The sequence below is a fragment of the Parasteatoda tepidariorum genome, chromosome 9, assembly GCF_043381705.1.
Source record: "Parasteatoda tepidariorum isolate YZ-2023 chromosome 9, CAS_Ptep_4.0, whole genome shotgun sequence".
NCBI classification, from domain to species: Eukaryota; Metazoa; Arthropoda; class Arachnida; order Araneae; family Theridiidae; genus Parasteatoda; species Parasteatoda tepidariorum.
In genome coordinates this window covers 41196491-41203562 of record NC_092212.1, presented here as the reverse complement: position 1 = coordinate 41203562, position 7072 = coordinate 41196491, and positions in this window count along the sequence as shown.

The window sequence follows — 7072 nt, the reverse complement described above, 5'->3', positions numbered from 1 at the left end:
GACACAAAGCTTCTCATCCAAAACTTGGTAAGTTTGAAATAAATCAAATAAATTTCAATTCATATGTCTACATACATATCCTTTAATTTCCAATGCAGTGCAGGGCAGTATTGATGTTCCCCCTGTAGTTATCCCTTTTACAATGAAGCACACCTTCACAATAAAGGATATATACACTGATATACATATCCTTTATTGTAAAGAGATATAAGAAATGGCTACCACCTTGGTTAGAGTAAATTTTTATTTTATTTATTTTTGTTTATTTTTCAGCTATGAATAAATCATTAAAAAAAAATTAAAGGGTATAAAAATTTATTTAATGTGAAATCATAAATAAAAGTGTCAAGACCTCAAAAATAATAATAATAATAATAATAAAAAAATACTTATGGTAATGTTATCATTCTTTGAGTTAAAGCTTATCTGTATAATGAAATATGACTTATCAAAGCATTTTAACAAATTATTTCCAAGTTTGTAATACTACAAGTTATTTGTCATGCTAAAAATTTCTGTTTGAAAGTAAAAATTGTGATTTCACATTAAATAAATGGCTAATTTTCAAATCTGTTTTTAATTTTTTGTTTTTGAACAAAGTAAGACATAACTTTTTTTTAGGCCCCAAATTATTCTACAGCAAAAATTAATGAGTTATGAAAATTTTAGACTAATTTTATCGTGTTCTGTAAAAGAAATTGTGAATCTAGAGTTCTACAATTTAACAATACCATAAATTCACCTTAGTTATAAATTATTCCTAAAGTTACTATAACATCAGTTACTATATTTGTTAATTAAAAAATATTTGAAGTAAGATTTTAAATGAAGCAGTAAATGTAATAAATAACTTGAAGTTGTTTATAAAATAGTTGATAAAGTTAATTTAAATGCCTCTTTATGGCGTTTGCAAGGTCTGTATTTTAATGATCTTATATCGATTTTGTTTTTCTATTTGAACTTCATATCAAATGTACTGTCAATCATTCAAATCAAAATATAAATCATCATCTACTTTAAAAAAGCTTGTGTTTTACCTCTGGCTTTTATCAAACACTCTAAGTAGCATAAGGAAAAAAAAATACTTGTAGTACCTGAACCGACAAAATTTTTGTATCTTTTTTACAAGTATAAACATTGTATATTTTGAAATATATTTTTAGAGCTTTTGTGTACTTCTCACAAAAAAAAAAGCTAAAATGTAAATCTAAGTGTGTTTTAAAAAGTTTTTCTTTGAATTATTATGCAATGTTAAATTTTAACTTCTATGTTTTTTTTAATCAGAATGATAATTGAATTAATAACTGTTAAGAACTGTAATTAATTTCTGCTTGGAAACTATAAAATCTTGATTATTTGTTTTTATTAAACAAAAATATTTTAGTCAAAAATATGATTTCTGTTTTTTTTATTTTTTTTTTTTTTTTTTTTTTTNTTTTTTTTTTTTTACTATTTTATTTATTATATTATGTAAAATTATTTATTAATAAATCTTATAACTTTAATATTAACTTTTTTTAATGAAAATTTATATTACTGCTTATGACATGTAAGTATTTTTATTTGGAGAATACTATTATTTACTTTCAAGTCAAAAGTAAATTAATATTTTTTAAGAAAATTTTGTTTAGATGTTTTCAGCTGCCTCATTTTATGATTCTTATAAGATTTGGTTTGAAAACTGTCATGTTATACATTTTATGATTCCTGTAAAGTTAGCATTTAAAATGTTAGTTTTAATTTATCAAAAAATGTTACTAGTAAATTAATGTTAAAAGTCATCACTAACTTACTATTAATACAAATAATGTTATTGTTATTTAGGTTTTAATTATCCTTTGGTTAAATAAAAAAGAGAGTTTAAATGTTTCTTTAATTTTTCTTGAATTTGATTTGTTTAATGTTTTTACCTTTTATATAAATTAGGGTTTAGAGTAGCTCTTTTAATTAGTTTAAATTTAGAAATTTTTTTTTCCTCCCTAATTTTCATTCAATGTAATCAGGATTTTATAATATGCAGCAGAAATGTATACTAATTTATTAATTTGAAATAAATAAAGGGATACTGCACAACACTTATTAAACATCCCTGAAAAGTTTTAGAAAATTGTTTGAAGTATTGAATTTTATAACAGTATTGTTATATTTTCTCGATTGTAGTATCTGTTGCATTAAACAATTTTAGTGTCAAAAACTATGTAAAGAAATGTGATTTGTTTTGTATAAGTAAATTCTGTAATATTACTATTTCAATGTTATCAAGTGCAAAATAATTCTGATGTCTGTTCGTTGTCCAGTTTTATACATAGAATAGATGTAATATTTGAGGAAATGCTTTTTAAACTATAGTTTTTTACCCATATGTCCCGTCTTCCATAATATGTTTTACTCCCCAATCTTCCTTGTAAATTATGTGTGGCCAGTTTATGTGCATGCATAAGTTTTATCAAAAAGTGATTTAAAGGTCAAATGTTCGTAGACTAAGTTTAGAACATATTTTTACCTTTAACAATTTTCTATTCAAGAATTTATATGACATAAAAGGATATCTGGTAAAATAGATAAAACATGAATAAGAAACTTGTGCAATAAGAAGTTGGCACCTTTCATCTAGAGATGGATCAAATAGTTACTTTCTAGTTCAGTACAAAAAATATTAAATAGAAATATCTGTGACGTCTTTTAACTATAGAGGGATCAAAAAAGTTATCTTCTGGTATAGTACAATAAATATCATATAAATGTCTACAACACCTTATAATTATATATGGAACAAAATAGTTAATTTCTGGTGCAGTACAAAAACGAATCTTATACAAATATCTATAGTACCAACTTAGTAATAATTTCTACTTTTGTAAAACTGAAATAATTAAAAAAGACATGCTAATCATCATTCTTTATCAGCTGAAGTGTAACAGAAGAGTAGATCATTAAACAACAATTTTATTAATAAAAATGTAAGTGAATCTGTTGATTTACATATTGCTAATTTGAAAATTAATCTTGTTACATAATACATTAGTAAAATGCAACAAAAAGCCTTTTTATTTCTTTTTGTTATTAGTTAGGTCCATTTTTAATAAAACAGCCTAAGCAAAAACAAGTCTTCAATAATTAAATGGAATTGCAATTGTAACTTTATACTACGTCTTTAAAAAGTATGAAATATTGCCTAGAAACTGGTTCCCTAGGTTAAAAGAGTCAATTTTATTTCCAATTTATGATTTGTAGCAGAAATACAGTATAAGTTTTGAAAATTATTTAGTTTTTATTTCATTTCATTTTTACATTGTTTTATCATTAGTAAAGAACATTTTAAAAGAAAAATGCAGATAAGTGGGGTTTTTTTTATAACACAATTGAATTGCACGTTTTAACTCTTACCTTGTATACTTGAAGTAAAATAAGGATATAAATATATACTATACTGTAACAAATCCATATATATGTTAATAAAATTTTAGCCATCTCTAATATACAAGTTTATTTACAATTTTGTGTTGATCATATATGATTATCTATAACATATATTAATTAAGCTCTTGTGTGATTTCAAGTCTTGATTTTAGTATTTCCAATTTATTATACATTTTATTTTCAAAAATTAATAGATAAAATTTATTGAACGTTCTTATAATCCAATCAAAAAACATATTTTTTAAGTAGTATGCAGGTGTATAGTATGCATGTTTAAATTTTATAATTTGTTCTTTAAATTTTAAAGTTTGCGTAGCGCTGTTTTACTATTTTTATTAACTTACATTTTAGGATCCTCTTGCTTCACAATTTCAATCCATTACTATTTCAAAATTGGGGTTCAATATAAAATTTTCTTGTAACTTAACTGAAACAGTTTTAAAATTTTTAATCTAATGATTTTTTTGTTTATTTTTTTTGAATACACTATCAGAACCTGATTTTGAATTTGTTAAGTTCAGGGATGTAAAATTTGTAACCTCTGACGGAAATTCTGAATTTATGCAAATCTACAACAAATTTTTCCTTTAGCTCTTAAATATGTTAAACTTGCCCATTAATGAATCCACTTAAAATGAATTTTATTTTATTAATAACTTTTGCTTATTATATTCCTTTTTTCGTTTATTTATTATTAGTGATTAGAAAGTTTTTTGATTTTCTTTGTGTTCCTAAATTTAAGCAATACAGTCTTTTTGATAAATTATCTATTTACTTATGCCAGAGGTATTGAAAAATATTAATTTTGTTAACTCTGCTTTAAATTTATCATAAAACTTCGGTATATCTTTTCAAAATCAAATTTATTTTGTTATTTTTCTTCTATTTGTTATTCAGTGATTTGCTTTATCTGCAATATATTTTGGCTTTTCATATAGTAATATATTAAATTCTTCCTGATCTTATTTGTTTTTTATTCATCTTATTCGAATAATTTGTAGTTATTATAACTTAAAATAAAATAAAAAATTTCTTTGTGTATGTTAGTGAATTAAGCTGCTTATGAAATTAAAGCTACATTTTCGTTGCGATGAAATAAAATTTTAATTGGAGAAGAATTGCATTTCGTTAAAAAAAATGATTGAAAAACACTTTTTAAACTTTTATTTATTTGAAGGTTTGAGATTTATTAAAGTTTGAAAACTTAGGGATATAATGTTATTGTTTTAAATATTTTTATTGTTGAGTGTCTTTTGTTATTTAGTTAAGTTTAAAGGAGAAATAATTGGATAAAGTAGATGTAATTCAAACATGTGTACATTAAGTGTTATGAATGTTGATTTTTTTAATTTTTTTTTTATCATCATGAATATAATTATTGTTCATCATTTCATCAATCTCTAGTTTTGACTCTTAATTTAATGAGCAAATGAAATAGATTAACTATCAAGTCATTAGAATGTAACTGGTTAACCTTTAAATCACTGTTTGAAAATATTCTTCAATCATTATCATGTAAATGATTTTGTATTAATTTGTAAATACTATTGCAGCTGTAAATAGCAGCATTTTTGTTGTCCATTATGCAGCATAGTTGCTTGTTGTTGTTTATATTAATTAAATATTATGGTGTTGGAATGTGTTGCTCTTTCAATTATTATGTTCACATTTTTTTATAATTTATTTTTTATTCCTGGAATTTGAGCGAATTTGAAAGTTAAGGGAACCAGGGACCAAACAACAAGGGGTCAAAAGGGGCTTTAGCCCCTTCACTTTTAATAAAAAGTGACACAGTTCCTTCTAAAATTACTATTTTTCACTCAATATTCCTGTAATTTAATTTACAATAAAAATTTAAAAAAACAAACAAACAGATAATTTATTTTTGCCTGAATTTAAGAAAAAAATGTCTCTGATTCAAGTGAGCTTTAACATTTCCTTGGTGAAAACTGCTACCAAATAATCCCTTATTCATTCTCCTGCAAAGTAAATATACGTCCCTATTTCAGCCGGATGGGAAAATTCTTGGTTTCATAAGTCACAGTAACCGGAATAAAAATAAATGCCGTTAAAAGAGAAATATATATATTAAATATATATACACACACATATACAGGGAGGGGAGAGAGCCCCCCCCCCATTCTTGAGATACTTTCGCAGGTTACCAATTAAGGTTTTAAAATATCACCTCACAAATATAAATTATATTAGAATCCTTCCATTAAAAGGGGCCGTCGGCAAAGGTTAAATTATTTTCTCCAAATTAAACCCCAAAAATACTAAACAACAATAATAACTGTTAATTAATTAAGCAATGTGAGTGCCATTGCCCAGTTTACCAACCCTGTACTGATGTTTTTTAAGGTTAAAAGTGCCATTTAAGTAGTAAGTTCGACTATCTGGTATACATTTGCTAGGTAGCTCTTCTCCAAACACTCATAATTTCAGAGAACATGTAGAACAGGGGTTTCCAACTTACATGAGGCCGGGAGCCACAATTAAAAACACAACTCAAATGGCGAGCCGCAACTTTATCAAAATTTTATGTAGGACTCTTTTATGCTTGAAGGAACATTAAATATTACTGTCAGATTTTTACCAAGTTGTACAAAACAAAAGTATTGAATTACAAATTAAAATAAAAAGTAGGTTTTTAAAAAATATTTAATTGCATAATAAAAAATTCGGGCTGCAATAACTTTAATGTGCACCCATGTATCAAACAATTAATGTGCAACAGATATCTAATTGTTAAGATATAAAACTTTAAAAAGGTTGGTATGCAACATACACGATTATTTTTGTACTTGAATAAATATTTTCTTGGATGCAAAACCTGAGAAATAATTTTTTTTGCACCGTTGGTATGATAAATTTCACAGAGACGAAGAAATTATTACTTTTATTAACGAGAAAGGTATTTAAAACCCATATAGATTTTTTACGAAAATTGTCAGTAAAAAAATGACAATTAATATATTTTAGTTCGCGGGCCACAAAAAAAGGCTTCCAGTTGGAAACCACTGATGTAGAACAACTCCAGCGCATGCATTAAGTCTATTTGCATCAGAACCGAACTGAGCTCCAATTAACGTAGTATAAGCCTAGTTCTGATACCTAGATTTTTTTGAAATGTGAATGTTTTAATTATATACTTTTAGTATAGTGTGCTTTAATAAAAAAAAAATCAATAAAAAATTTCACATTTTGTATATATATATAACTTCGTGTAAACTGGGTGTCATGCAGAGCATGGCTTCAAATGCGAAAGACAAAAATTGCGCTGCTTTGATAAACATTCTCGAAAGGGTAGAGAACCTTTACAGAATAACAGTTTCCTATCCTATTTGAAATAATAGCAGTTATACAATAATATTTCCGCTAATTTCATATGATTCGTTAATTTAGAAAGAAAAAAAAAATACTCGTGTGCTATAAGTAAAATGAGAAGATAACAGTAAATAAAATTTCTTAACTTCATTATGATAAGTTTGTTAAAACTTCCTACTAATTCCCTTTTCTAAAATCATTTATTTTCTATCTAATTATAATAAAATTGAAAGAATTTGAAGCAATATACACTGGTGGAAAAAAAAATCACAACACCCAGAAAAATTATTGTAGAGTAATGAAATTTTGGCAATGCGTTTGT